General features: G+C 40.2%; 1 long non-coding RNA gene across 1 annotated transcript; it reads left to right on the top strand.

The window, feature by feature from the left end:
- Window positions 1-250: 250 nt before the first annotated feature.
- LOC125843633 (uncharacterized) lies at window positions 251-2445 on the top strand. Its single transcript, XR_007444055.1, has 3 exons — window positions 251-367; window positions 827-903; window positions 2165-2445. It is a non-coding gene; the product is annotated as an uncharacterized LOC125843633 (long non-coding RNA).
- Window positions 2446-7187: the final 4742 nt, after the last annotated feature.

The following is a 7187-nucleotide window of genomic DNA, read 5'->3' as shown; positions in this document are numbered from 1 at the left end:
CCTTTTGTGGGTTTTGGCTTAAAATGGCCTTTGGAAGTGGGACCCACTTTTTATCGAAATGACCTCTGATGGAAATTTCGATTGCGCCGTTGAGTCTGGAATATCGAATTTGGTATGGTTGCATATCTCGTTTGCGCGCACGGGGTTCCGAACGAGATCGGAGCACCCCGTCGGAGTTAAAGTTTTGGGAATTTATTGCAGATTTTCTGCAATAAATGCAGAAAATCAGCAACACATTCCCAAACTCAAACTCTCTTAACTCTCTCATCTTTTGTCCGATTTGGGCGATTCAAAAGGCAAAGTTGTGAGATTTTTCGAGGGCAACGCGTTGGTGAGCTCGGATAGTGGTTTGGGGTTCCCGTTTGAGGTAATTTCGCGAAAAACCTGACTGCTGTACTGTTTTTGAGTCCTTGTTTTTGGAATTTTTGTTTTGGTCATATCTCACTCATTTTAGCTCGGTTTTGGGTGATTCGAAGTCCCAGGTGTTGAGAATTGTCGTGGCTTCATCGTAGAGTGTTCAAAGAGTGCTGGGCACCTTTTGATTTTCGTTTATTTCGATTTTTGGACTGCTGCAGTAGGGTTTCTATTAGTTGTTTGAAGTGTAGTTTCTTGCTTGTTGGTTCTTGCTATGTTTTGAGCCTCGGATTGTGTTCCATTTTGGAACACAAGTTTGGAGTGCTGTTTAGGGTCTCTTGACGGAGTCAAATTCGGACAGTTCGGTGCGGGTCCCACGATTCCCGTTTTGACTCCAAAATTGACCCGTCTCCGTTTGTTATGATTTTGGTGTCTAAATGACCATGTAACGTTGTGACTCTATTTTTGATAGCGGGGCAGCGTTTTGAGACTGTTCGGAAAGGGAAAGCTCCGGTAAAGTGATTTGGAGAGCGCACGGTTGGCCTTAAGGTAGGCTACGGCTTTCCTTCTTTTAGATTGAGCTTAATTGTGTAAAAACACGTTGATTGGAGTGAATTGGGGGTGGGTACCAGTTTACTACCTTACTTTGATTAGATACCTTATGTTAGGATCGATTGGCCACATTTCGAGTATAGTATCATGTTAACCGGTTTAGTAGAGTTGCATGTCTATGTGCTAAATGCTATTATATGCTTGTATGCTTTGTATTGTATGCCTTGTTCATCCTTAACCGTAAGCATGATGTCCTTAGTCTAGGTTAGGCTAGCATTGCCTTAGACTTATGACCCGTGTGGGCTGGATAGCCTTGACTTTCTGCCGACGTCGTTCGGATGACTTAGCTCCTTGTAGACTGGAATAGCAGACTTGAGTCTGATAGTTTGAGCCTTAGATTAGGCGTTATCGCTACTTGCTGCACTTCTGTATCTTCTCCCTCGCATTCTGCGGTTCCGGCGCATTCTCGAAGGTTTGGTGTATCACTAGAGGCGTGGGATTGAGATAGTATAGGCTTGGAGCCTTTTCTGTGATTTCTTAGAGTGGACGGCGTTCCACGGTGGTTATTGTGGGATTGGATCCTATCGGAGATACCATCACCCCCGGGGTCGTTCTTTCTAGCTGGGCTGGGAACGTATCGCTGGTTGGGTAGACTCGGTGATATCGGCGATCGCCCCCGGGCCTCTCTTTCTAGCTGGGCTGGGAGTGTGCTGCTGGCTGGGTGTCCCCGGGTCGCTCTTTCTAGCTGGGCTGGGAGCTGACTGCATGGTAGGACGACTCGCGATATCTACCTCACTCACGGGTCCCTCTTTCTAGCTGGGCTGGGAGTGGACTGTTTGGTTGGGTGCCCCCTAGGGTCACTCTTTCTAGCTGGGCTGGGAGTGCACTGCTGGCTGGGTGGAGTCTGATGGATTATCTTAGTTACTTTAGGCTGAGAGCCCGATTTTCTTCTTTCTCAGTAGACTTAGCTTTTTCGTGTACCTGTCGGGCTTATGGGGGTTCGTTCAGGTTTTATTTGAGCTTGTGCACGAGTGTACCTTCTGGGCTTATGGGGGTCCAGTTAGGTTTAGTCTAGTTGTACTTAGTTTGTTTCTGGTATGCTCGTGTGCTTTCTTTTCTTATCCGTTTGACCTCTCTGTGTCTAGATTCTATCCTTTCTTATTGTTTTTACCCTTTTTGCTCAGTCGGCCTATGATGCCTACTGAGTACCTGTTGTGTTGGTACTCATGCTACGCTCTGCATCTATTTCGTGATGCAGGTCCCAGTACCAGTTATCAGCGGTGACTAGTTCCAGCCTTCTTTTGCAGTTGTGATTCGGAGACGAGGGCGAGCACTTGGCGTTTTGGGGTTTGTTCTGTCTCCTTCTTTTGTTTTAGCTAGTCTTGTTGCCCTTGAGACACGCTTTGTTGTGGTCCACTTTTGGGACTTGTACTCTTTATTAGATAGCTCTGTACTAGTGACTTCCAGGTTCTGGGAGGGATTTCTGTATATATTTATTTTGGGTTGCTTCCACCTTGTTATTCTTGTTTAGATTATTGTTTTCGCTAGTTTCTGCCCTTTTGCTCATTTCTTGATGTTCTGGGTTACGGGTTGGCTTACCTACTGGTAGGGTATAGTAGGTGCCATCATGACTCGAGAAATCGGGTCGTGACAGTTAAATTTCGTGAAGCTATCCGGATACTATGTCAGGCTGTGACCAATCAAGTTGGACAGAGAGAGAGAATCAAGTAGTTATACCATGAGTAAGTCTTCCGCTGAGTAGTAAGTTAGGTCAAGGGTTCGCTTGGGGCTAGCAATGATTCTCGAGTTCCAGTCCCGCCCAGGGTGTATGCTCGAGGTGTGACAAACTTGGTATCAAAACACAGAGTTCAAGAGTCCTAGGGAGTGTATGAAGTCGTGTCTGTAGTGTCCTAGTTATCGGTGTGAAGCGTGCCACATCTATTATTAAGAGGCTGCAACATTTAGAAATTCTTTCACTTCTTTCATACTCACTTCGTGCGATAGAGTTCATCTCTATAAAGGCTCTCTCTAACTCGTGCTTGCGCGTGTCTTCAGTTGATCATGCCTCCACGAAGATCTGTCAGAGGTCGTCCCGCTAGAAGGAATGTTGAACCACAGGAACAAGGGGTACCTAATGCACTAGAAGTGCAACCCCAATGAGAGGTCACCAATGCTAAATTTTGTAAAGCTATCCGGATACTATGTCAAGCTGTGACCAATCAAGTTGGACAGAGAGAGAATCGATAGGAGGTGGCTGATACTTCAAGGATTCGTGAGTTTTTAAGGATGAATCCACCAAGCTTCACAGGTTCAAATGTTTCTAAGGATCCAAAGAATTTTGTTGAAGAGCTTTAGAAGGTTTTTGAAATCATGCATGTTGCTGATACTGAAAGGGTAGAACTAGTTGCATACCAAATGAATGGTATTGCTAGGATATGGTTCGATCAATGGAAAAAGAACCGAACTGAGGGAGCACCACTTGCAAGTTGGGCTTGTTTTGAGAAGGCCTTCTTAGGAAGTTTCTTTCCCCAAGAACTCAGAGAGGCTAAGGTACGGGAGTTTCTCACTCTTAAGCAGGAGTCTATGAGTGTTCATGAGTACAATCTGAATTTCACACAACTTTCCCGCTATGTTCCGGAGATGGTTGCTAACATGAGGAGCAAAATGAGTTTATTCGTTGCTGGGTTGTCTCGTCTTTCAAGTAAGGAAGGCAAGGAAACTATGTTGATAAGGGATATGGACATAGCTAGGATAATGATCCATCTGTAACAGGTTGAGGAGGACAAGCTGAGGGATAGAGAAGAGTTTAAGAATAAGAGGGCTAAGACATCATAGAATGAGTCTGGGCAGCAAAAGAATAACGTGAATCGGTAAAAGAATAATGTGAACCGGTCATCTTTCTAACAGAAGCAGAAGGGACCTGCTCCATCATTTGCTAGTGCACCTGCATAAGGGATCAGAGGTGAGTACAATAGTTAGAATTCTCAGAACTTCAGAGCTAGACCTGCACATTCACAAGGTAGTAAGGCACAAGGGGTACTAAGACTCCTGCATGTGCTAAGTGTGATGGGAGCCACTTAGGGGTGTGTCGTGATGGCTCCACTGGTTGCTTCAAGTGTGGTCAGAACAGTCATTTTATGAGAGAGTGTCCTAAGAACATACAGAGTAATGGTAATGGGGGCAATATAGCCCAGTCTTTTTCGGTTGCTCCACCAGACAAAGTTGTATCTAGAGGAGCTACTTCAGGGGCAGACGGAGGAGGAAACCGTCTTCATGTTATCACTAGTCGCCAAGAGCAAGAGGATTTGCCAGATATTGTCACTGGTATGATCTAGGTCTTTAACTTTGTTGTTTATACTTTGCTAGATCCTGGAGCGGGTTTATCTTTTGTAACTCCTTATGTTGCGATGAATTTTGATATTCTTCCTGAAAAACTTAGTGAGCCTTTCAATGTTTCTATACCTGTTGGTGAGTCTATTCTAGTTGAGAGAGTCTATCGTGATTGTACAATTTCTGTCAATCACAAGTGTACCATGGCTGACTTAGTTGAATTAGATATGGTAGATTTTGATGTCATTCTAGGTATGGACTGACTTCATGCCTGTTTTGCGTCAATAGATTGTAGTACTCGAGTAGTCAAGTTCCAGTTTCCTAGTGAACCAGTTATAGAGTGGAAGAGTAGTTCAACAGTGCCTAAGGGTCGTTTTATTTCGTACCTTAAGACAAGAAAGTTAGTTTCCAAGGGGTGTGTCTATCACTTAGTCCGAGTTAATGTCTCTAGTGTTGAAATACCTTTTATTCAGTCAGTTTCAGTAGTAAAAGAGTTTCCAGAAGTCTTTTCCAGATGATCTTCCCGGAGTCCCTCCTGAGAGAGAAATAGACTTCGGTATAGATATTCTTTCTGATACTTGTCCTATATCTATTCCGCCATACATGATGGCACCAATAGAGTTAAAAGAGTTGAAAGAGCAGTTGAAAGTAAGGGAATGTGATATTTCTAAGACAGCATTCAGGACCCGTTATGGTCATTATGAGTTTCTGCTCATGTCATTCGGTTTAACCAATGCACCTGCAACAACGTTCATGGACCTTATGAATAGAGTATTCAAGCCTTATTTATATATGTCTGTTATCGTGTTCATTGATGATTTTCTAATCTATTCGAGAAATGAGAAAGATCATGCAAGCCCTCTCAGAATAGTTCTCCAAACTCTAAAGGATAGAGAGTTGTATGCTAAGTTCTCTAAATGTGAGTTTTGGCTTGAGTTTATGGCATTCTTAGGCCATATTGTTTCTGGTGATGGAATTAGAGTTGACACTCAGAAAATAGAGGCAGTGCAGAATTGACCTAGACCTACATCTCTAACGTATATTAGGAGTTTCTTGGGGTTGGCTGGATATTATAGAAGGTTCGTAGAGGGATTCTCATCTATTTCACCCCCTTTGACCAAGTTGACTCAGAAAACAGTGAGATTTCAATGGTCTGAAGCTTGTGAGAAAAGCTTTCAAGAATTGAAAAAGAGGTTGACTACTGCCCAGTATTGACCTTACCAAAAAGTACGCAAGGCTTTGTTGTATATGGTGATGCGTCCATAGTTGGTTTGGATTGTGTGTTAATGCAAAATGGCAAAGTTATAGCTTATGCCTCCAAACAACTCAAGGTTCACGAGAGGAACTACCCAACCCATGATCTAGAGTTGGCTGTCGTAGTATTTGCTCTGAAAATATGGCGTTATTATTTGTATAGTGTTCATGTAGATGTGTTCACCGATCATAAGTGGTGGTTGTCGTTTAGAGAAACTCTCACAATAGTATTATTTTGCTTGCATACACATCATAGTTACTATTGTACTTTTAAATACACAGAGTTGATATCCATGTTTTAAAAGCTTTTCTTTATATTGCATTTATGTCATTGCTTTATATTGAAATGAGTTCACTTAAGTTGAGTTGAGTTGAGCCAGGTAAGTCCTTTAGTTCTTTTCAAGCTTACATCTTGTTTTAGTATTCTCCTCACATACTCGTACATTCAATGTACTGATGTTATTTGGCATGCATCTTCTAATGATGCAGACACAGGTAATATGATCAACATCCAACGCATCGTTGATTCTAGTTGAGCTCCAGAGTTGTTGGTGGGCTTCCGTGCTTCCAGAGGATCACTTTTTATTACTTTTCAGTATTTAGTTCATTAGGATGTCGTGGGTTCTGAACTATATATCAACAGCAGTGTCAAACATGCTCTCAATTCACTTCCTTAATTCTTTATTGTCATTATATTCCTTACTCGTTATTATTTTTATAAGCAAGTATACATTGTTAAAGCATATTAATATTAACAAATATCGTCTTGATTTGATCATCTCAATCTACATATTCTTGAATCACCTCTATAAATTCAATCACCCTTAGGGGTGAATAATCCGTTTTGGTTGGGAGACATGTTATGTAGTTCTAAGCTTTATAAGCATGACGCATTAATGCTTAATTTTTACGAAACTTTCCATACTTAAAACATCATTTGATTTTTCAAATGAAAGTTAAGTATATATACTACATAAGGGTGTACAAAATCGAATCGAAAATCGAACCAAATCGCAAATTGAGTCAAATCGAAAAAAAGACTCAACTAGTGATTTGGTTTGACTTGATTTGGTATTGAAAAAAAAAACCCGACTATATTTGGGTTGGTTTGGTTTTAACTAAAAAAAACCAACCCGAGACCAAACCAACCCGACATTATATATGTAATTTTAAAATTTTATTTTATACATAAAAATATTTACTTTCATGTAATTTTAAAATATTTCTTATACTATTTCATAGTTTTTATCTTTTAATATATTATTTCAAGTTTAAAACTTAGAATTCAGAATGGTCCAATAAAGAGTATAGTTCATAGATGCTAATAATTATAATAAAACTTAAATCAAAATCAAATTAATACTAATGCAAAAAGAAAATCAATTCAACACTAAGAATGACAATAATATTGAATATTTGTTCTTTAGTTTTACATTGATTTAGACAATTAAAATACATAATCTAATTTTAATTTTCCTTAAATATTTAGTAATGTAACTAATACTTATTAAACTTATTTTAGCAATATTTAGTATTTTTAAATTATGATCATTTTCATTATGACTTTGCAATATTTATTCTATATGATGATTTCATTATTATTTTTTATTGAATATTTTACTGTCATCAGTACTCATCTCATATTTTGTGTTATTTTCTTAAAAAACACCTTAGATAATTGTATTTTGGTTGAACTA

The sequence above is a fragment of the Solanum stenotomum genome, chromosome 11 (genome assembly GCF_019186545.1).
Source record: "Solanum stenotomum isolate F172 chromosome 11, ASM1918654v1, whole genome shotgun sequence".
NCBI lineage: Eukaryota > Viridiplantae > Streptophyta > Magnoliopsida > Solanales > Solanaceae > Solanum > Solanum stenotomum.
This window is presented reverse-complemented; position numbering and strand designations above follow the sequence as displayed.